The following is a 25,221-nucleotide window of genomic DNA, read 5'->3' as shown; positions in this document are numbered from 1 at the left end:
TTTTTCATCCCGTCACATTCAGCTTATGTGTGTCTTTAAACTTAAAGTGAGTCTCCTGTAGACATTATTTAATTGGATCTTTTGTTGTTGTTTTTCAATCCAATCAGTCACTCTGTCTTTTGATTGTACAGTCTAGTCTATTTTCATTTAAGTTAATTATTGACTTACTATTGCCATTTTGTTAACCTCTTTTTTTTTTTTTTTTGGTCTTGTATTTATTTTGTCCCAGTTTTCCTTTCCTGGTTTTCTTTTTTTTCTTTTTCTGTTTTTCTTTTGTGTGTGCTCTATACAGGGGTTCCCAACCCCCAGGCTATGGACCGGTACCAGTCTGTGGCCTATTAGGAACCAGGCCATGCAGCAGGAGGTGAGGGGGGCAAGTAAGCATTCCTGCCTGAGCTCAGCCTCCTGTCAGATCAGCAGCAGCATTAGATTCTCATAGGAGCATGAGCCCCATTGCGAACTGTGTGTGCAAGGGATCTAGGTTGTGTGCTCCTTATGATAATCTAACTAATGCCTGATGATCTGAGGTGGAACAGTTTTGTCCTCAAACGATCTCCCACCAACCCTGGTCCATAGAAAAATTGTCTTCCATAAAACTGGTCCCTGGTGCTAAAAAGGCTGAGGAACACTGCTGTGTACGTATTTTCTTTGTGGTTATAATGGGCTTACCTAAAAATGGGTACTGAGATTTAAAAATTTGAAATAGGGTGGCTTCACTTCTTGGCAAAATAACAGGCATTTTGGATATTTATAAAATTTAATACTTATAGGATGAATTCTAATATACTATTTGCAAAAACCAGAAGTTAGTAGATAATGGATTAGTCTATCTCTAAATGGCTGGACCTGTATAACACTTTGTATTTTGAAACTGTACCTTTCATATCTTTAAATCTTCTTTAAATCACATTATTTCATAATAACGGTATTATTTTGTGATACTGGCTGATAGTAAAACCTGAGTTTGTAGGATATTCTTTTCTGAAAGAAGAGGCAGCATTAGATGGTATCTAGACAGCTGCGCTCTTGTTGAAGCATTGGGAGGAGCCCTTCTCCCCACCTCCATGTTACATGCTATCCCTATAGTGTCTAATTAGTCTTTAAATATTTATGTGAATAATATCTCTTTTATCCCTTACTAAAATTCCGTGTAGCTGAACTTCACATGCAGCTCATACTGGTCATCACAATTTGACTGCTCTACCTTGCCTCTATGGACTCACATGACCAATAAGAGCAGAACTCAGTACATCAACAGATCACACATAAAGATTTAAAGGTTTTTAAAAAACTCTGTGGAACATTTTATAGAAGACACATTATAAGATGTGGTTTGTAGGACTCTCCCCAAACCCATTACATAGCCAGGTAGAGCAGTTGCAAGTGTGAGAGTCACTGACCACCTCTTAGAATGCTGCTGACATCAGGAAACACGACTTACATTTAGATCAGGCCACCAGAAACATAACTTCCTTTGCACAGGCTTTAGCCTATAGATTTTTTTTCTGACATTTTTACCCATAGGCAAGAGTATCCTAATACTTTTCACCAAGACAATTCATTGCTTCAAAGTTTTCTTCTAATGAGAAAAAATAAATAAATAAGCCACCCATGAGTAGTAGTAAAAGCTAACACTTCTGATTATGTTATATGCATTTTACACATAATTTCATATAATCCATGGTATAGCTTAGTGAAGGAGGTACTATTACTTACACTAGCATCTTCTGTCTCATCCTCGCCCTGCTGTTCACCATCCCTCACTTTGAGGAACAGAGGCTTAAAGAGGCTATATAATCCAAGTGTATTAGGAGTGTCTGTTCTCATGCTGCTGTTGAAGACATACCCGAGACTGGGTAATTTATAAAGAAAAAGAGGTTTAATGGGTTCACAGTTCCACATGGCTAGGGATGCCTCGCAATCATGGTGGAAGGTGAAAGGCACATCTTACATGGTGGCAGGCCAAGAGAGTATGAGAGCCAAGCAAAAGGGGAAACCTCTTATAAAACCATCAGATCTTGGGAAACTTATTCACTGCCATGAAGACAGTATGGGAAAAACTGCCCCATAATTCAATTATCTCCCACCGGCTCCCTCCCACAACCTGTGGGGATTATGGAAGCTGTAATTCAAGATGAGATTTGGGTGGGGACACAGCCAAGCCACATCACCAAGACTGCATATTTAATTGATAATTGGTAGGTAGTCCTGAGACTCTTACCTAGGAGATCCCAGAGTCAAGGTCTCGGCCATTGCATAATTTCCTCTTAAGGAATTTCCCAAAGCAGTCAAATTGGTGGTGTTCTAGCTTACATGAGAAAAAAGTCACCCAGGGAATATCAGTACTTATTTCTGAATTGAGAAAGAGCTTTTCTGTATTTATTTCAAAATTTCAAAGTTTATTGATCAAGTATAGTTTATCTCACGGCATGAAATTCTGAAGACATTGCATATGTGTCAAGGAACAACTTGGTTGTAGAAATTTATTTTAAGAAAATGAAGATATTGGTCAATTTACTAGCCTATGCATACCAATTCTTTTTTAAAAAATTTTTGTGAATGCATAGTAGGTGTATATATTTATGGAGCACATGAGATATCTTGCCAATCCATGTGAAACTAAAAGTGTTTGACTTATTCTACAATATTTAAAATAATCCTTATTTCATTTTTACAAGTCTTAGGTTAAATTAAAATTTAAAAGGAACCCTATTTTAGCTACCAATACTGAAAGTATTTCAGTGAATCTAACCAGACCGTCAGAGTTTTTCTCAACATGGCATAGGTGGCAACTGTCCTCTAGTCAGGTTGAATATGACAAGGAAGAGGTGTGGCTTTCAGGCTTATGATAGTTTGGGGGAACAGAACATTTTTCGTCTTTTTTTCTTAAAAAAGTTATCCTCAGGAAGTGGACATTTAAAAAAAATTATCTTTGTCGTTCTACAACTAAATATAATAAATGCATATTTATCTTTGAAGGAGTTTCTTCTACTCTTTGTAATATACACAATTGTTTTATTGTCATATTATAGTAAATATTTAAAAATTTGTGGTGATTATGCGGGGGCTGACTTTGGAAGTGAATGTCAATTTAAATATGTTTCTCTGGCATTTATTAGTAATTAATTCGATTTTATTCTTTGCAACTAATTATGCGATTATAAATAATTTAAATTAGAGGGGAAATACAGTCTGTAGACATCTCCATATCATCAAAACTATGTTTAAATATGTCAATCTGTCTTAAGAGTAAAATAACTCCATTGTATTATCACATGAATTCAAATGAAGGAGTGTTTACAAAACACTCTTTGCTTTTTTCATGTAGGTTTCTCCTGTGCCTTCAGTTCTTCTATTTTCCTTCATAAAATCTTTTTTTCTTTCTCGTTTGACGTTTATCTTAAGTGTTTATAAGATAAACTTTGGTTCAAAAGTTATAGAGACTTCATGAACTATAATCTATATACCAGTCAATCCAACTTTAATTTGAATTTGAATTTGGAGAGGATGGAATTACATGTAGATCACAGTGATTTAATGTGTTCAACAAATAAAAAGATGTTGACTTTAATTTTCTTTGAATTTTGACTATTAGTAATATCTTTGGTCTACAGATAATATCAGCTCTTGAACAAACTCGAGAAAGTATATGTGAAGTTATTAAAAGTATAAATCAAACATCGGGTAAACTTTGACAGTTTTATAGACTGTACCTTCCCATTTTGTTATGGAAGAAAAGGACATTTTCATCATACTTCCATTATAAATTCACTAAATTTTTGAAGTCCTAATCTCTGAAATCTGGTTTCAATGCTGTGTTTCGTGAAGCACTGGAGGTTTCATTAAGTCTCCACGGTCCATCGTGGAGGATGAGGCATGGGGAGAGGCATGGAGTTGGTGGAACTCCTAATCTCTATTTCCCTTTGCCCAGACAGGCTCCATTTTAATATCTCTTCATATTGAACTTTCAAATAAGACTCCATTTGAAGAAGGTATAATCAGCTCAAATATCATTTGCATCTGATTTAAACAAACTCCAAGTAGAGCATAATTAAATATATTTGTTTTCACAATGTCAGCATCCCTAAATTCTTCTACATACTATTTAACATTTTTTATCACTAAAATAAAATTAGCTCAATCTGAAAAGGCTACATACTTTATGATTTCAACTATAGGACATTGCGGAAAAAGTAAAACTATGGAAACAGTGTGAAGATCAGTTGTTGCCAGGAGTTCAGGGGAGGGGAGGATTGAACGGAGGGAATACAGAGAATTGTTTGCAGCAGTGAAACTATTTTGTATGATGCTCTAATGATAGATGCATGTCATTATACATTGTTAAAATCCATAGAATGTACAACAACAAGAGTAAACCCAATGTAAACGATGGACTTTGGATGATAATGTGTCAAGGTAGGTTCATGAGTATAACCAATATACTACCCTGTGTTGGATGATGATCATGGGGGAGGCTGTGTGTGTGTGTATGTGTGTGTGTGTGTGTGTGTGTGCGCGTTATATGTGTAGGGGGTAGGGGTACTTCGTTGTGAACCTTAAACTGCTCTTTGTTTCTCTCTCTCTCTCTCTTTCTCTCTTCCTTTCTTTCTGATGGAGTCTTGCTCTGTCGCCCAGGCTGGAGTGCAATGGCGTGATCTTGGCTCACTGCAGCCTCCACGTCTCAGATTCAAACAATTATCCTGCCTCAGCCTCATGAGTAGCTGGGACTACAGGTGCGTGCCTCTATGCCCGGCTAATTTTTGTGTGTGTGTTTTTTGTAGAGACAGGGTTTCACCATGTTAGTCAGGATGTTCTCGATCTCCTGACCTCGTGATCCGCCCGCCTAGGCCTCCCAAAGTGCTGGGATTACAGGCGTGCGCCACCATGCCTGGCCACATTCTCTTTCTTTCTGACTTGAGAGGCTTGAGAGGTGTGGATGACTCTCCCTCTGTCTACTCTATGTACAGCTCGGCTCTCATACTCTGCACAATTACAGTCTAGGGTAGTGCTTACCTCTTTTACCTTTCTCCAGGCCTCCTTCTCTGTTACATCTTCCTGGCTTACTTTCAATTCTCTTAACCATCACACTCATTTCCCCTTTTCTCTACAGGAGGTGGAGTATCATGACTGTAGCATCAGATTGCCTCCCGTTCACTCCTTATGAATGGTGTGGTCTTGTGCAAGTTAATTAACCTCTCTAAGCCTTTTTTTTTTTTTTTTATTTACAGAGTTGGAGTAGTAATTGTACCTATTTTATAGGTTTTTGTAAAGATTACATAAGGAAATGCAGATAAAGTGCTTAGAGTGGGCCAGTGTGGTGGCTCACGCCTGTAATCTCAGCACTTTGGGAAGTCAAGGCAGGCAGATCACCTAAGGTCAGGCTGGTCTCGAACTCCTGACCTGAGGTCAGCCAACCTTAGCCTGACCAACATGGAGAAACCTGACCTTAGCCTGACCAACATGGAGAAACCCTGTCTCCACTAAAAATACAAAAATTAGCCGGGCGTTGTGGTGCATGCCTGTAATCCCAGCTACTTGGCAGGCTGAGGGAGGAGAATCATTTGAATCCAGGAGGCAGAGGTTGCAGTGAGCTGAGATCGTGCCTATTGCACTCCAACCAGGGCAACAAGAGTGAAACTCCGTCTAAAAAAAAAAAAAAAAAGTGCTTAGAGTGGTGCCCAGCATTTAGGAAGCCCTCAACAAATGCCTGGAGGTGTCCAACGTGAAAACAGACTGGCTTGGGAGACTGGAACCGCATTAGGAATGTGCAGGCAGAAGGGGAATGGCCATCTCTGGCAGCACTGCTGAATGCATTCATTTCCTATGACTGCCATGACAAAGTGCCACAAACTGGGTGGCTTCCAACAACAGAAATTTATTTTCTCACAGTTCTGGAGGCTAGAAGTCTGAAATCAAGGTGTTTGCAACTACATTTTTTTTCTGAAGGCTCTAGGAGGCTATGCATGGTGGCTCATTCCTGTAATCCCACTATTTTGGGAGACCAAGGTAGAAGAATCACTTGAGCCCAGGACTTTGAGACCAGCCTTGGCAACATAGAAAATTCCTACAAAGGAAAATCTAGAAAAAAATTTTTTTTAAAAAATTAGCTGGGCATGGTGGTGCATGCCTGTAATCCTAGCTACTTGAGAGACTGAGGCGGGAAGATTGCTTGAGCCCTGGCAGTTGAGGCTGCAGTGAGCTGTGATTATACCACTGCACTCCAGCCTGGGTGACAGATCAAGATGCCATCTCTAAAAAATTTTTTAAAATAAATTTAAAAAGAGAGAAGGGTCTAGGGGAAAATCTGCTCCAGGCCTTTCTCTTAGCTTCTGGTGTTGCAGGCAACCCTGGACATGCTTTGGAAGGTAGACACATCACTTAAATCTCTGCCTCCCTCCCCAATTGGTGTTCTTCTTGAGTCTGGGTCTTCGCATGGCATTCTCCTCTCCATGTGTGTCTGTCCCTGTGTCTTTCCTCTTCTCATGAGCATAACAGTAATAATGAATTAGGGCCCACCTAATGACTTCATCTTAACTTGAGTACATCTGTAAAGACTCTGTGTCAAAAACAGGTCACATTCATAATGTATCTTTTGTAGGGACACAATTCAACTGTTAACACTGGGGAAGGGATTCTTGCATTGGACAGTGGCCCCCTCCCTTTCCTTTCCCTTCCCCTTCCCCTTCCCTTCTTTGCTCATTATCATTATATAGGACACTTATCAAATTCCTGACCTCATTTTCCATGTTTTAGTATTTTAGTACTATTTATAATTCTTCAGATGTGGTCTAGCTGATGCTTGCTGGAGACTCCTATGATCTGGACACTTGACTAAGGTGACATTAAGAGTGTTTTAAAAAAATGTTGCTTCCATGTTGATAGTCACTAACACTGACACCTAATATTGAGCTTGGAATAAATGACAACAAACAAACTGATTTTTGCATCCTTTCTTTACTAACAACTCATAACCACCTCTCATACCTCTATGGGCTATTTTTGTTGCTGTTTCTGCATAAAGACTTGAGAGAGTTAATAGAGATGTTAATAGAGAGTCTAAACTACTCCTAGAATTGGAATGGATGGGCAGCCACAAGTAATGTTATGAGTAGTTTGAGTGGTCTTTAGCCTCTGTAGACGGCATCAGTTGGCCTAGACAAAGCACTTCAGGGCACCAATGGCAAGATGGACCTAGAGTAGAATGTGACCCACCACTAGAAAAAAATCTAAGCTTTTATTTACATGTTACCACATGCCCGATAGACGTAAGTTCCTATTGCACAGTGAGCAGTCCTGGAAAAGCCTTCAGTATTTTTATGGAAGACTATAAGGCAGCCTGAGCCTTTCAAAAGGAGGGGGAGTGAAGCCAAGGCATTGCCCCTCTAGATGCCCCTGGCTTGACTCCTCAGAGGGCTGCCATGTTAGTGTCAGTGATGGATTTCTCCCGATATTGACGTATTATAAGCAGGGTTAGGGCACAGTCAACACAAAACCAATTCATACATTTAGAAATGTGAGAGCTGCTCTTAACAAGAAAGATTGACTGTTTTATATTGTGATTTTTTTCTTTCTCTTAACGAATTTCTTGATTTATTTCCCTTCTGTCTTCATTTTCCTTTTGATATTTGTAATTTGCATCGACATGCATATTTAAAATGTAACAAGGATTAAATGTGATTATTGTAATGCTTTTTATACTAGAAATATGCACTATGGGAAGTCTATAATGGGGATAATTTGTATATGGCTAATATGGGACTTGCCAGAATCATTCTTAACAATTTTCACTAGGGTTCTTAGAGGGATTCACAAGTTCTCTTTGATTTGCATAATGTGTGCTCTAAAATCCCACCACATGTCTTAGCATTACTCACCATTGAATTCCCCCCCATATTGATATTCTACCTTTGTGCGTAGTAAGCACTCAATACATGTTTGTTAAATAGATTTGCCTCTTTCCTTGTCTATTTGATCCCCTGCTCCTGTTTATGAGGCTTATAAACTTCTGAAATACAAAGGCCTGAGAAAATAATACCCATATTGCATAAACACAGGAATCTTCACAAGGTCAGTAATATTACTATTCTCATTTTAAAGATGAAGAAACTGAAGTGAGAAAAGTTAAGTAACTTCTCAAAGCCCTAAAGCTTATAACAGCAGAGGTAGCCTTCATCTATTATTGTCATTAGTCCTAGCAGACTACCTTGTGCAGAACAGGAACTAAAAAATTAGGTGTTTAAATGAATGGATGAAATGAGTGTCGTTAGAAAAGTCTATTTTACAATTGACTATTGCATCAAAGTCCCTAGGAAATGAGACAGCTTCTATGCAATGCAGTAAGCTGCCCAAAACATCTCCTAAATAATAATAGAAAATAATAATGCTTACAATTTTTCAGGCACTGTCCTAGCTATGAAACCCCACTGTTAATGGAGAAGAGGTTATCTGGATCATGAGGAGATTAACACACCACAGATGCAGACTGAGGCCAGATTAAGTATGGTGTGGAAGGCAGGCAAATGGCATCTGCCATAAATGAGGTTGTTATAATGGGAAAGGTCAGAATGTTCCTAAGATCCTCTTTAATTCATTATTATGAAAATAGCAAATAAATAAAGTCTTCATTACCTAATCATTTCTCTGCCTGTCTGTTAAAAAAAAAAAAAAAAAAAAAGACAGGAGGCAGGGCGCGGTGGCTCACGCCTGTAATCTCAGCACTTTGGTACGCCGAGGCAGGCAGATCACAAGGTCAGCAGATCAAGACCATCTTGGCTAACACGGTGAAACCCCATCTCTACTAAAAATACAAAAAATTAGCCAGGCGTGGGGCACGCGCCTGTAGTCCCAGCTACTTGGGAGGCTGAGGCAAGAGAATCACTTGAACCTGGGAGGCGGAGGTTGCAGTGAGCTGAGATCACACCACTGCATTCCAGCCTGGGAGACAGAGTGAGACTGTATTTAAAAAAAAAAAAAAAAAAGACAGGAGCAGGACCATATATGTGAAATTGTCATGTTGTACGGACCATGAAGACATGTTCTTAAATCTGTCTTTCAGTAGGAGGCATATGACTTAAAACTACCGACCCACTCTGTGTTTCCAAGGACCACCAGATAGTCTGACTGTGCCTGATATATAGCAGGGACTCAGACAAGAGCTGAATGATTGGATGTATAAATGAATGCTCCTGAGTTTTAAAAAATTCCTGCCAGCTACTATATAATCATCTACTTGAAGGAGACCTGATCACAGGAAGGCACAGACAACCAGTCCTCACTGGCAGAGCTGGTTATCGATGAAGGAAGGCCCTGCACATCCTCCTGACAGGCTGGAAGCTCTTAGCATCAGCAAGTGACGGACAGACAGGGAAACAGGGTGTTGGCCACAAAATCGCTTTCAGAGATATACTTTTATTTATTTTTTTGAGACGGAGTCTCCCTCTGTCACCCAGGCTGGAGTGCAGTGGCACCATCTCGGCTCATTGCAACCTCCACCTCCCAGGTTCAAGTGATTCTCCTGCCTCAGTCTCCTGAGTGGCTGGGATTACAGGCATGTGCCACCATTCCCAGCTAATTTTTGTATTTTTACTACAGACGGGTTTTACCATGTTGTTCGGGCTGGTCTCGAACCCCTGACCTCGTGATCTGCCCACCTCGGCCTCCCAAAGTGCTGGGATTACAGGCATGAGCCACTGCGCCCGGCCAAGACACACTTTTTAAGGTCTCTGCAAAGCTATTCTACTAGTGAACTTTCACTCTATACCAATGTGAGAGGAAAAAATAAAACTTTACAGGGTCTTTTTGATGATATCACCACAGTAGGAAGGACACTTTATTTTTTATTGCTGCCTAGCAAATTACCACCAATGAAGTAGCTTAAAACAACACATATATGGCCGGGCATGGTGGCTCATGCCTATAATCCCAGCACTTTAGGAGGCTGAGGTGGGTGAATCACTTGAGGCCAGGAGTTCCAGACTGGCCTGTGTTCCTTTCTGGATCCTCTCTGAGAGTCAATTTCCTTGTCTCTTTCAGCCTCTATAGGATACCTTTCTGTCTTAGTTCATGGATTTCTTCCTCCACCTTCAAAGCTAGCAATACAGCATCTCTCTGAGCCTTCTTCTGTCATCACATTTCTTTCTGATCACAGCCGGGAAAGGGTCTTTTCCCACTTTTAAGAAGTCATGTGCTTAGATTGGGCACCCACTGATAGTCCAGGATGATCTGCCCATCTCAAAGTCTGTACCCTGAACTACATCTGCAAAGTCCCTTCTGCCATGTGAAGTAGGACATTCACAGGTTCTGGGAATGAGAATGTTAACATCTTAGGGGCCATTGTTCCGCTGAATACAGTAACCTAAGGTAAAGACACACGCTTCCCAGGGCTGACAGGGACAAGTGGGCAAATATCCTCACAGACGGTCATTTCCAAACACCCTGTATTTCTGTCTTTAGAAGTTTTCCTCCTGCATAAGGATAGTTTTTCTGTTTATTTTTTCTCTCCTCTAGTCCTGATGAAAAAAGATAGTAATTTATTTCACCTTAATACTGGGCATTAAAATAGCCTAAGACAGCTAGCATGCTTCCAAAAAAATTAATAAAGTCATTATATATCACATTTAGTAAGGTAGGAGGTACATGTAATATACATGTATACATGTGTCAATGTCTATGTGAGTACGGACATACATATTAGTACACACCTATTGTCTTTTTAAAAACTGACTTGGATGATTTACCTCACTATTGAGTATAAAGTAACTTTCCAATTTGTGCTGTGTGAACTCAAACCATCTACAAAGGCTAAAGCAGAGATGAGTGTATATCTATGTGGGTTTATGACTCAACGTGAAAAGAAAGTTTATAAATACATACAAAAAAACCCAGATTCTCTAAAGTGCTACAAATTTGGCTTACATTGCACACAGATGTTGAGTAGCTGCTAAGTGACAGGCATGAATGACTTATAATACACATGAGGTATGGTGCTTGACCTCCTGAAGCTTGTAATTTGAGAGAGAACTCAGATACTCAGGCATCTAATTGCAGATAAGACAGAAAATAACTTTAAAATAAATGTAATTTGCGTTGAGACCCTCAGGAAACAAGACTTGAAGGCATGGACTTTTGCTAGACATTAGCGGTGTGGGCGAAGGCAGGGGGTCTCCTCGGGAAGCAGCATTGGCGCTGGTTCTGCAGATGCAGATGATGTTGAAAACGCAGATATGTGAAGAGTTATTTTAGGCGTAGGTAAAGGACCAGCAATGAGAAAATACAAATATCCTTACAACGGCCCCAGTGTGAGTGAGGTAAAGTAGAGAATGCAAGGTGAGGAGGGACTCTGGAACTGCCTAGTCACTACAGGAGTCTGGACTTTATTCTGGAGATCACAGGGACCTACTGTAGGTGTGAACAGGATACTAGCAGGGTCCCTTGGAAGAATGGACACTTCCGACAGAGGCTCTTCGTTGCCCCTTAATGCTCATTTTCCTCTTCTTCCTTGGTCACAGAATGCTCATTTGTAGGAAGGCATATTCTTAAAGGCTACAGAACCCAGCCATCATTGCTGCTAGTTGTGGTTGTTTAACGAAGGTTCCAGCCAATGATATGTACATGGAAGTGGTATGTAAAGTCATTCTTGGAAGGAAAATACATGCTCTCTTTCCTCCCTTTTCTACCTTCTGCCTGGAATGGAAACATAATGGCTGGAGCTCTAGAACCTGTGTTGGATCCTGAGGAGGATGTCAAATCTGAGTAACACCAGAACAGAGAGCTGGAAGGATCCTTGGCTACCTTTACATACATGGGAACTAACTTTCATCTTGTTTAAGCACTCTTGTTTATTTATTTTTCTGCTACGTGCAGCTTAACCTAGCCCTATATCAATGGTTTTGAACCTTGGCTACACGTTAGAAACCTCAGGAAATTGCAAAATCAAAGATGGCCAACAATAATCTCCAGAGATTTTGATTTAATTAGTCTGAGGCAGGGCCTAATGATAGTAATAGTTTAAGTCTTCCAGGTGATTCTAATGTGAAGCCAGTGATGGCCACAGTTATAGACAGAGTTGTAGGATAGAAGAGAGTTTTAAGGCTGGAAGTTATTTTAGAAGATTGTTTCAATATCATGGCTTAGATTTAGAACTAGGAGAAAGGCAGTGGTCACAGATGGTCAGGTGTCTGTGAAAGGCCCAGGGGTGACAGAATCCATGTACGGAAAATGGTGATCAACTGATGGTTCATAAGGCAATGGGGTTTTACACGTGGGAAACTGCAAGTGGGCGAGCCTCATTCATATCAAGAGGGGGTAATGGGAGGAGGTGGCTGGCCTGGTAGGGAGGGTGTGAGGGTGAGCTCCAGGTGTCAGGAAGTTGAACTTTCGGTGGGACACAGAATAAATAAACAAATAGGTCCACAATTATAGCGTGCTTCACAACTGCTGCATCTGCACTTTCCTTTCGATTCCATGACCTCCCTTTTAATTTGATCTTGTTTTTCATGATTGATTTTTGGGCAGAATGCAATTTTTTTTTTTTTTTCCAGAAAACATAACAGCTCTCCCTCTTTTTCAAGCATGTGGAAAGAAATGCTAATGGGAAATACACTGTATTTTTCTTCAGGAAAAAAAAGTTCTTTTGAACCTTAGTTCTGCTTTTCTCAAAATGACTAAAGAATCTATTTTGTTTAAGTCCATTTAACATTTTGTTGGTAGGCTATATTTATTTCTAGAACCCACAGCACACTCTGAACATTTGACAGGATCACACCTGATTAATCTCTCTCTTTGCTGTCATCAATATTATTTGGGGGCAGTGGTCAAGGCATATTGACACTCTGCTGACATCTTCTCTGGCGCCCAATTACCTTTCTGTCATGGTACAATCCATGAGGTGACAGGAAGATTCTATGCTGTGCCAAGTGGGTTGGCACCAAAATGTCCCCGAGACAGTATATAATACATCATTTTTATGCTTCTTTGGGGAACTGAGAGAGACAGGACATTTCCCTATCCCCATTGCCAATAATAGGTGTTTCACTCACAGGGCTGCAGAAACACGGTAGCTTTCCAGGTAACTTTGCAATCTGAGCTATCCGGGACCTGCCTGGATGAGTCTCCTGAAGTTTTTTAGTTCATCCCCACAGTAAATTCCTAATGAAAGAGAGCAGAAGCCTTTGCCTGAGGCTTTTAACCCTGACCCACATATTAAAAAGTAGTTACGCTTCTAAAAGAGTTGAGCTGTTAGACACTCTAGGAATCTCCTGTTAAGATGCAACTTCAGTGTAGCTCAAATCTGCCAAGTAAACCGCAGCAGAGTAAGTATAAGGAATACCATACATGGGGTGGTGTAACCCTTTTGAAAACTACCCTGGCTGTGCTCTAATACTGAAACACATGCTTTGGGGCTAAATAGGATTAACATTAAGAGTTTCCTTTTTTTTTTGTCTTTTTTTCCCCCCCAGATCACTGGTAAAGCACTATCTTTTTTTTTAAACAAAGCTTCACTCAATGAAAATGAACAAAGCTTAACTTAATGAAAATGGCCTTCATGAGTTCAGGAGGGCATCTCCATTTATGTATCTAGAAAGGAAATAAATTGATAGCTGTCCATTTTAACATTTTATACACACACACACAGGCATGCACATACACACATTTATTTGAATATCAACAGTCTTTCTGGTCAGTTTAGCAACCAGAAGAGTATTACTCATAACTGATACCGGTACTCCTCATAATATCGTATTCCTCTAATATGCACGAATAAGACCACTGAGTATTGGGATGTCAAGTGATTGCTTCCCAGAAGGATTCCAAAAGATTTAAAAGCACAAACATGAGTTCCATGTAATTCAGATCAATGAAAAAACTATTTTGTTTTGCATGTGGTTATAAGGCTAATGGTATGAATGTTCTCAGTTTCCTGGCGCCCACTGAGCAGAGGAATTCTCCAGGCTTGCAGAGAAATTCCTGCCAATATTGGGCCCAGCAGAGCCAGGAAGATGCCTTTTTTTTTTTGGTTTCATTGTTGATGATGAAAATTAGTCTTTGTTCTGATTTTTCTTAAAATAAGAATTTAGTATTGTTTTGTTATGTACTGGGATGCTGGCTAGGATTCTTATTTTTTATTTTAATTTTTAAACTATTTTTAAATACTCCAATTGATCAGGTTAAATGTGTTCATGTCAAAAAATTCAAAAAGCTTATAAGACGTACAATGGGACAAGCCAGGTCCTCCATAAAGTCCCACATCCTTAATCTATGGTGTTAATAATAATTGTTAGTTTCTTTTGTAGATTTTCTAGAAATTATATATGCACATATAAAGGTTATGGATTTATACACAATAGAGAAATGCCAGGCTGGGCACGGTGGTTCACAACTGTAATCCCAGCATTTTGGGATGCCAAGGCGGTGGATTGCTTGAACCCAGGTGTTTGAGATGAGCCTGGGCAAAATGGCAAGACCCCCATCTGTACAACAAATGCAAAAAATTAGCCAGGTGTGGTGGTGTGTGCCTGTAGTACCAGCTACTTGGGAGGCTGAAGTGGGAGGCTCACCTGAGCCTGGGGAGGTCAAGGCTGCAGTGAGCCAAGATCATGCCACTGTATTTCAGCTGGGGCAACACAGTGAGGCCCTGTCTCAAATATATATATATATATATATATATATATATATATTTTTTTTTTGTCAGATAGAATTTTGCTCTTGTTGCCCAGGCCGGAATGCAATGGTGCAATTTCGGCTCACTACAACCTCCACCTCCTGGGTTCAAGTGATTCTCCTTCCTCAGCCTCCCGAGTAGCTGGACTACCAGGTTCAAGCGATTCTCCTGCCTCAGCCTCCCGAGTAGCTGGGATTACAGGCATGTGCCACTATGCCCGACTAATTTTGTAGTTTTAGTAGAGATAGGGTTTCACCATGTTGGCCAGGCTAGTCTCAAACTCCTGACCTCGGGTGATCTGCCCGCCTTGGCCTCCCAAAGTGCTGGGATTACAGGCGTGAGCTACTGCGCGCAGCCTAGATATATATACATATTTTTTTAAAGAAACACCAGACTCATATAATACCTGCTATTTGTCAACTTGCTTTTTTCACTTCCATCTTGGCCATCTTTCTGTGCAAGTGTTTATGTATCTAGTTCATTCCTTGGCCAGTCTGATATCATTTTCCAAAACTCTATTAATGGACATTTCTGCTGTCTACACGTTATTTTGTTTTGTTTTGACTGCTACAAAAAATGGAATACGCAACTTTAGAACATACTTGTTTGTCTTTTTTTAAGATGGTACGTGCCTTATGGTGAAGAATTCAGTCAAAGAATGTAGTGTTCAAGTTTTGATGGCAATTCCTAAATAGCCCTCAAAAAAGTGACCTCAGTATTACATTCCTACCAAGACTGTGCTAAAGGGCATACTTCCAGCCCCCTTGCCACTGACAGGACAGAGAATGATGCTCAGCTGGCTTGGGTCTTCTGATTCTCACATCATATCTGGAGACACGCTCTTTTCATCTCCACTGTAGATAAGAGAAAACTGAGGCACAGGCAAGTCTTACTAACTGGCTGAGTGTTAGGGGAGAAACATAAACGTAGATTGTCTGACTCTATAGCCAGACTCCTAGCTGCCATCCTGGAGTGACCTGTCTCTCATACTAAGGTTTCTGTTTTCCAGACTGATGTTAGAAACCTTTTTTAAACCTATGAAACAGAAATTCTTGTGAAATATCCATTGTCCGTGTTTCTTTATCTTTCCTTCATTGAACTCCCTGTCGTTGGGCCCTAAAAATCTGAAGCTGTAAAAACTGTGTTTGTTTGTCTAAGGGGGGAGCAGGTGGAATGGAAGTAGTGGTTATAAAGTGATTTCTAGTGTTGTCACTGAGAGTAGAATCTCTATTTCCTGAGAGGTCACTTTTGTGGCTTTTCATCTGTGGACATGTCTGGCAAGTACTTCCATATGGCTCCTGAATTTGGGGGCAGGAATTAAAACGGAATATTCCTTGTGAAGTGATTTTTCCGTTGAATATTATAAATTTAGCAGGACCTTGTGCCAGCAATATGAGAGATGTTCCTTCCTCCCCCAGTAAATCTGGATTTAAACTGGCTTCTCCCTAGAAGCTCCTTCTTATCCTTTGGACATGTGTTACATTTTTGTCTTGGATTCTTCTCCCATGAAATCATAGAAAGAGGAGCTTGATGACTTTACCTTCTCCTCTCTTTTGACGAGACATCATGAAATAAAACTGGACTGATATTGTTACTGCACACATTGCACGAGACTGTTGTCCTACAGGAGGTGTCCCTGAAGACTGGAACCTTAGCTTGGAGAAATGCACTCAACAAACCCGGGTCCCAGAACAGACCACAGCGATGTTCCCATTCAGGCAAGGGGATGGACACAGACCTTTGTGGCTTAAGCTGACAATTTTATCCTTAAGGGATTTAATGATTGTGCTATCAATCAGCCTGAGAAGCCAATGTTCCTTCTGCAGGAACTGAGGTAGTGCTTGGGATGAAGAAGAACTTCTTCTTCCTCTGGGGCCTGGAGGAGATTTGGCTTGGATCCAAATGCCCAGTCATGCCTGAGGAGCCTCATTAACGAGAGCAGGGTTGAGACCCATGGGAGGCTTCACTGGGAGCTTGGCAGGGTCTCAGGGGCTGGGTTCCTGCCTGGATTTGAGGAGTGGCTATTTCAGGAAGGAGTTTCAGGTTTCTCTCTGTTAGCTCCAATCCTTGTCAAGTCTTGCTGAAAGTCACAGCTTGGTTTCCACTGCACTGAGGTGGACTGGGGGGCCCTCTCCTCTCCATAAGGGCATCAGTGACTGTCATAGGCTGAGATAGCTGCAGCTGGCAGAATAAGGATCTCAGGAGGGCGGTGTCAGCAGCAGGGTGGCAGCAAGGCATGCAGACAAGAAGGTCAGAACGGAGGGGCCCAATGAGTTGTTCTTGAATACCTAAGGGGCTGCTCCTCAGGAACTCATGAGCTAACCCTTATCTGCGTGTGCTTGGGTGTAATTGGAATCAGTATGTCTTGAGCATTTACTAGTGAAATATGGATGTGCCTTCTCCTTATGAGTATCCTCTCATGTAAACTTCCCTTCTACCATGTGAGGTAGTTGCGAGGGCCATTTAAATGCTGTGGTTAAGGAAACAGTCAGTGACAGCTTTTATAACTTGTTGAAGGTCACTGAACTGGTAAGGAATAGGACTAGGATTTGAAATCAGGTCACGTTTAGACAAGAATTTGAATGTATTTGTGATAATGAATACTTTTAATATAAAATTAAAATAAGAGATTTTTAGAAACCAAATCAGGAGTACTGTAGAGGTGAGTAAAAGTAGAATTTAAAAAGAAATCGTACCATCGTGCTCATAGCAGCATTATTCATAGTCTCTAAAATGTGGAAATAAGCCAAGTGTCCCTTGGCAAATAAATGAAGAAGCAAAATGTATTCTACCCGTACAATGGAATATTATTTCCTCTTAAAAAGAGGGAAAATTCTGATACATGCTACAAAATAGGTGAACCTTAAGGACATTATACTAAGGTTGAAATAAGCCAACCGCAAAAAGACAAATAGTGTGTGATTCACTCACATGAGGTTCTTAGAGCAGTCAAAATCATAGAGACAGAAAATAGAATGAGAGTGGTGTGAAATTAAATAATTCAAACTTAAAATGGTTGGAACTTTAAATTATTTTAAGCCTTGAGAGAAATGTGGTTATGTGGCCTGAGTCATGCAACATGCAGCTGCAACTTCTGCTTTTCTGATTATAGATTAAATCTCTTCCTCATTTCTGTCCTGTAAATGATTAGAAAAGACCAAATGGTTCCAGAAATAAGACCCCTCGAGACCATTACCCCTCCTTATGGAATGTTAAAGCAATCTTCCTTGGAACATAGCAAACTGTAACCAACCAAATGACTGTAACATCTGTGCTGGCCTTATATGGAAAATGTTGTAACCTGTTAACCTTCTCTATCTCTGCCTACGTAAGTGAAACGTTAACTTCCCCACTTTGGAAAGCTGACCCATTCACTTGGAGTTGATGTTTCCCTGGTGGCTCTCCTCAGGCTTTGAGCTGGAATAAACTCTATATTTAATCACATTTTCTGAACTCATTATTTAAGGTTAACTGGCCAGGGGCTAGGAGGAGAGGGGAATGGGGAATTACTGTTCAATGGGTATAGCGTTTCAGTTTTGCTGGATAAAAATGGCTCTGGAGATGGATGATGGTGATGACTGCCCAACAAAATGAATGCATTTAATACTATTGAATTGTAAAATTAAAAATGGTTAAGATAGTTCATTTTATGTGTAAATAAAAAATTGGAAAAAAAATGAAATTGTGCTGTATATAGTACATATGCTAAAAATTTATACAGAGCTTATATCTTTGATATGGTTTGGCTGTGTCCCCACCCAAATCTCACCTAGAGGTGTAACAATCCCCACATGTCAAGGGCGGGACCAGGTGGAGATAATTGAATCAGGGGGGTGGTTTCCCCCATACTGTTCTCCTGGTAGGGACTAAGTCTCACGAGATCTGATGGTTTTATAAATGGGAGTTCCCCTGCACAAGCTCTCTTGCCCACAGCCATGTAAGACATGGCTTTACTTTTCCCTCTGCCTTCTGCCATGATTGTGAGGCCTCCTCAGCCATGTGGAACTGTGAGTCCAATAAGCCTCTTTCCTTTATAAATTACCCAGTCTCGGGTGTGTCTTCACTAGCAGCATGAGAACAGGCTAATACAGTCTTGTGTAATTCCTAAGGATGAGTCTAAAACTGCTTGCCCTGAGTTTGAATCTCTGCCCTACTGCTTTTTTATTATATGACCTTGGGGGAGAAATTAATCTCTCTGGGGCTTAATTACCTCATTTCTAAAATAAAAACAAAATATGTAGTACCTCTGTCATAGAGTCAATGAGATGTTTAAATGACATAGTACGTGAAACAAACATGAACAGTGGCTGACATGTAACTACTATTATTTAAACAACATGACAAATGAGAATGCACGTATAAATATTGCACTTTGAGTAAAGAGCAGTCTAAAACTTCATGAAAAAAGTCACTAAGATTCAATCAAATTTCTTATAAACAAGGAAAAAATTATAATGATTATCTTTAAAAATACTCAAAATTAGGTGTTGCATAGTAAGTTGACCCAATCAAATAAATATGTTTCTGGCTTTGAAATACTCAAGAGATTTTTTTTTTAGTTAACTCCCCTCTGCTGTTAAAAAAGTTGGTCATGGATTATTTTTGGCCCAGGAAGAAAAAGGCTGTTAGACAAGCCAATTCCATTTAGGGTCAGTGAAAGAGATCCCAATGGCTAGTATTTGACTGGCCTTTCTAATGTTGAGGTGGCAACTGCTGACTAATTGTAACACAAAGACTGTGCTAATGGCTTTTCAGTTCACTTATTTTCCACCATGTATGTGCTCATCTTGGCCAGGACATAACTATCCAGAAATTCTACGATAAGAGACGGGTACTCATGCAATGAATGGTAATTCTTTCCCTGATATTAGAATTGCCATTTTGGAATTGCTAATTTCAGATACGATGATTTAGCTCATTGAGTCAGGCTGCAAGAGACCAGGAATTACCCAGCAGTGGCCACTTAGCTGAGACCAAGACTCGTGTAATTAGAATTCTGGCACTGTAGGTGGGAATATTTACTATTGCTGTGAATAGTAAATCATAAATGTTAAATTACATTCAATCTCAGAAATAACCGCGCAAAACTTCTCACAGCATAGATAATCAGGCAATTATCGAGATGGTGATCGCACTCACAGGCCATTGCAGCTTCCTTGTGAGACCCAATCATGCTCTGAGCTACAATCTCATTTATCCTGGCTCCATTTTTATGCATTTTACACCAGTAAATAAGAATAAGTATTCAATCTAAGTTTTAGAGTTCTTAGCAAAAAACATATAATGTGGTCTGCGGTTTAAGCTTTAAAAAGCTTACATATAAGCTAGTTAAAAATTACATTCTGAAATCATTGAAAAGATAGATAAAAACAATCTTAAAAAAATCTTCCTTGATCATATTGTGGAAGAACAGTGGCCTGGGTGTTTGGAGATGTGTGTCGTTGGTCTTCTCTATACTCGTCATTTCTAATGTAATTTTTAGAAAGTAATTTACATTTTTCAGGGCCCCAATTTATGCGTCTGTAATTTAAGACATTTAAAAGTAATTTTTAGCTAAGGTTCCATTCACCATTCAAATAATAATAAAAATAATATATCCTACTGTAATTTTAAACATCCATTTATGACCGCAATTTACCAAAATCCTCGTATGACTTAGGAAGTACTATACTATCTGTCTCGATGTTGCTGATAAGAAAACAAAGATGTGAAATGTCCTGACTTAGATCACACGGAGAGGAAATGGCACGGGTACTTTGTACTCATTTTGGTCTTAGTTCATCTTAATCTGATGATGCTTTGTGATTAAGATTATTGAAAATAGCTTTCTTATCTGGACAGAGCATCTAAAAGCATGAGATTTAATAGAACCTTTATTTTTACCCTGACATTATAACAAATGTGGTTTAACATATGTGAGTTTCATTTGGATGTATGTGCTAAATTTTTATTTCCCTTAATCTCCCAGCTCTTCTCTGTGTTTGGAGAAAGAAACAAACAAAAATACTGAACAGCAATGATCATGACACTTCACTCCAGGTTGCCTGGACAGTGTTCCTCACTTCTCCTAGTTAGAGAGGTTACACCCAAAGTCAGCTTCAAGAGGGGGCTCTGGCTTCCTCCCTGTTCCTGGAGAGGCTCTGACTCCCAGACAACACTTGTAAACAGTAGGCACCTACGCTCAGACTGCCTGGTGCCCCATGCATCTGATTTTCCCCCACTGACAAAGTTGCTATTATTTTGGCTTTGTGAGAAGTGAGAGAAGCAGGGGCTTCCTGGTAACGAATGCCCTTGGGGCATTCAGCGGAATAGCCTGGCTCTAGCACGTCTCCCTGAGGGATGATGGGATTGGAAACCTGTACCTGCTCTTCTTCTGATGATCCCTGATTTATAACTTTCTCTAATAAAGCCTGTTTCATAACATCTGCATGTGGCGTTGTGGAATTAGACTTGAGACCTACGACACAGCAGGTCAAGAGCAGGAAGGGGCCTGCTTTCCACACTCTTTTCATTTATTTTCATTTAAGAGTCAATTGGAATCATTAAGAATTACAATAAGGGCCAGTTGTGGTGACTCATGCCTGTAATCTCAACACTTTGGGAGGCCAAAGTGGGTACATCACTTGAGGTCAGGAGTTCAAGGCCAGCCTGGCCAACATGGTGAAACCCCATCTCTACTAAACACACACACACACACACACACACACACACACAAATTAGCTAGGCATGGTAGTGAGTGCCTGTAATCCTAGCTACTCGGGAGGCTGAGGCATGAGACTAGGGGGCAGAGGTTGCAGTGAGAGCAGATCACACTACTGTATCCCAGCCTGGTTGACAGAGGGACTGTGTGTCAAAATAAATAAATAAATTAATTAAATAAATTAAAAAAAGAATGCAATAGAATTGCAAATATCAAGTGGGTACATCCCTTGAGGTCAGGAGTTCAAGGCCAGCCTGGCCAATATGGTGAAACCCCATCTCTACTAAAAATACAAAAAAAAAATAAAATTAGCTAGGCATGGTAGTGCGTGCCTGTAATCCCAGCTACTCGGAAGGCTGAGGCATGAGACTAGGGGGCAGAGGTTGCAGTGAGAGGAGATCACACTACTGTATCCCAGCCTGGTTGACAGAGCGACTGTGTGTCAAAATAAATAAATAAATTAATTAAATAAATTAAAAAAAGAATGCAATAGAATTGCAAATAACTATCCCGTATAGTAAAATTTATAGAAGGCTTTTATATCCTATATTCTTAATGATCACAAAAATTTGCCAAGATTTATTTTTATTATACAGATAATAAATTAAGTTTCAGAGAGGTTAAAAGCCTCCCCGAAAAGTGACAGATCTGGGCCTGGATGTAAGGTCTTCCTGCTTCAAGCTCAACTCTCTCTTCACTGCTTCTGAGAGCTTTAGAAAGTGTCTCTAGAAGCAACCCCATCCATTCCCAAATATCTAAAGCATCCACATAGGAGGGAGGGCCTTTGCTAGGTGCTGGTGAATTCAAAGACCAAGAAGATTCCTCCAAGAGCATTCTTTCTTGTGCTAGAAAGGGAAGACCATTTTAAGAGCTATTTATTATAAAAAATATTCATTATACTTTTCAGTTTGCTCAAGCTATAGTGCCTTTATTATGAAAGATTAGACAAACTTTACAGAAGCAAAGGAGTGGGATGTCTTAGCTGCTACTGAGCCAGAAGACAGCAAGACATCAGCAGGGACCAAGTCCCTGAGTAACTGTGAAATGTTAGAACTCAGTCGAAGCTTGCCAGAGGACGAGGTCAGCGAGTAAGGATGGAATGGGATGTCTTCTAATCTGTGAAATGAATTCAGACATGTTCTTTGAAATGGCTTCAGAGGCTAATATATATCTTTAAAAATCTATCTTGGGGCTGGGTACGGTGGCTCATGCCTATAATCCCAGCACTTTGGGAGGCTGAGGCAGGTGGATCACTTGACGTCAGGAGTTCAAGACCAGCCTGGACAACATGGTGAAACCCCAACTCTACTAAAAATACAAAAATTAGCTGGGCATGGTGGTAGGCACCTGTAGTCCCAGCTACTTGGGAGGCTGAAGCAGGAGAATCACTGAGATTGCGCCACTGCACTCCAGCCCGGGCAACAGAGCAAGAGTTCGTCTCAAAAAAAAAAAAAAAAAAAATCTATCTTGGCCAGGCATGGCGGCTCACAGCTGTAATCCTAGCACTTTGGGAGGCTGAGGGTGGATCACTTGAGGTTAGGAGTTCAAGACCAGTCTGGTCAACATGGTGAAACCCTGTCTCTACTAAAAATACAAAAATTAGCTGGGCATGGTGGCAGGTGCCAGTAGAGGCATGAGAATTGCTTGAACTGGGGAGGCAGAGGTTGCAGTGAGCTGAGATTGTGCCACTGCACTCCAGCCCGGGCAACAGAGCAAGAGTTTGTCTCAAAAAAAAAAAAAATCTATCTTGGCCAGGCACAGCAGCTCACAGCTGTAATTCTAGCACTTTGGGAGGCTGAGGGTGGATCACTTGAGGTCAGGAGTTCAAGACCAGTCTGGTCAACACGGTGAAATCCCGTCTCTACTAAAAATACAAAAATTAGCTGGGCGTGGTGGCAGGTGCCAGTAGAGGCATGAGAATTGCTTGAACTGGGGAGGCAGAGGTTGCAGTGAGCTGAGATTGTGCCACTGCACTCCAGTCTGGGTGATAGAGTGAGACTCGATCTAGAAAAAAAAAAAAAAAAAATCTATGTTTTCAACCTGTAATTCTACTAATGATAGCCCTCAGGGTTTAGACACAGATGTCATGCTGGTGCCTTAAACTTAATGTTTTCAAAACTGTCAACTGCACAGATAGCTCCCCAGCCTGGCCCAGCTCAGTCATGCTTCTTCTCCAAGACCACCATGCAAGGACGAGTGTCCCAGGGCCCTGGCTCTTCCTTGTCTTTCAAGTTTATGCCTCTTCCTTCAGGACTTTATGGATTCCTTCCTTCACTCCTTCAGTTAGACTGAAAATTTCTTCCATTAGTTTTTTTTTTTTTTTTTTTTTTGAGATGGAGTTTCCGTCTTGTCACCCAGGCTGGAGTGCAGGGCCATGATCTTGGATCTTGGCTCACTGCAAGCTCCGCCTCCTGGGTTCAAGTGATTCTCCTGCCTCAGCCTCCTGAGTGTCTGGGATTACAGGCGCCCACCACCACGCCCAGCTAATTTTTTGTATGTTTAGTAGAGATGGGGTTTCACTATATTGGGCAGGCTGGTCTCGAACTCCTGACCTCAAGTGATCCGCCTGCCTCGGCCTCCCAAGGTGCTGGGATTACAGGCGTGAGCCACCGTGCCCAGCCACTTCCATTAGTTTTTGTTGTATCTTGCACATACCTTCCTCAGAGCACTGACTGCATTATGTTTTCTATTTGTGTGTGCACGTGTGTGTTTCCTTCAACTAGTTTTGGAGCTCCTGAGGACAAAGAGCATGTTCTATTCATCACTGTATCCCTAGAACTTAGCATGATGTCTGATAAAAATGAAGTTCACTTAGGTGCAGGTACTAGATCTTCCTCTTTCTGAATCCCTCTGCTCTCCTCTGTGGTAGAACAAGGTGATGGTGGCAGGGCACTCTGGGCTGCCTGGACAATGAACTAGCTGGGACTCTGTTCCCACTTCTCCTAGTTGGGGAGGCTTCACCCAATGTCAGCTTCCTGAAGAGGCAGGGAATTAATGTTGGATAGATAAATGGATGGGAGAGGGTCTGCCTGACTTAAGAACACACAACTAGTAATACAAGGCAACAAGAACAAGAATGTGAGTCAGGACAGAGATTCTTGTTCTTTGCATTTGCTGTTTTATCCCCAGTGCCTGGAAGAGTTGCTGACACATAAGTGTTTGATCAATATTTGTTGAATGAATGACTGATTGGATGACTTACTGAATGAATGAATGAATGAAAGGTTAACTTCAAAGCCCATGCCCTTTTAACTCCATTCCCAACTTCCAATCTGTGTATACAGTGTGTGTGTGTCTGTGTGTAGATATATCTTCCAAAGAAATAAAATTAAAAATTATCATGACCTCTTCTTTACAATCATCCATAATTAAAGATTAATGATAGATATTTATAAGTATTTTACATACATATGCACACACATTCTAAGCCATTTAAATAGCCTTTGTAGTTTATTTACTAGAAGAAATATAACTTTCAGAAAGTAAGCAGACATCCTACCTGAAATTCATATAATGTTATGTTCTCAGGATTCGTTTTTGGTTAACTGGTGGAATGAATTTGTCTTGTAAACTGTCCTTGTAAATAGCATGCTACATAAGTGAACTGAAGACAACCATGGTTGGGCATATGGGGAAATTCATGACCATGATTGGTTATGTGCACAGCTGCCCAGAAGCAGAAATGGAGCCTCTCAACACTTCTAAAAATGAAGAAAGCCGGCACTGGATACGTGTTTCTGCAAAGAATCACACTTAGGTTTATAATCTTCCACCTAAACTTCTGGGGCCTCTCTGTTTCATGAAGAACGGCAGCTGATCTTACCCTTTATCTGTTACTGACACAGACCCAGCCATTCACTGC

At 40.6% G+C, this 25,221-nt stretch overlaps 1 protein-coding gene across 2 annotated transcripts in view; it reads right to left on the bottom strand.

Moving 5' to 3' along the window:
• Positions 1 to 25,221, bottom strand: part of CNTNAP2 (contactin associated protein like 2) — a 2,276,620-nt gene that overhangs the window by 497,803 nt on the left and 1,753,596 nt on the right. The window lies entirely within an intron of this gene.

The sequence above is a fragment of the Theropithecus gelada genome, chromosome 3, assembly GCF_003255815.1.
Source record: "Theropithecus gelada isolate Dixy chromosome 3, Tgel_1.0, whole genome shotgun sequence".
In the NCBI taxonomy this organism is placed as follows: domain Eukaryota; kingdom Metazoa; phylum Chordata; class Mammalia; order Primates; family Cercopithecidae; genus Theropithecus; species Theropithecus gelada.
Note: the sequence above shows the minus strand (reverse complement) of the source record. Positions and strands in the feature narration are given on the sequence as shown.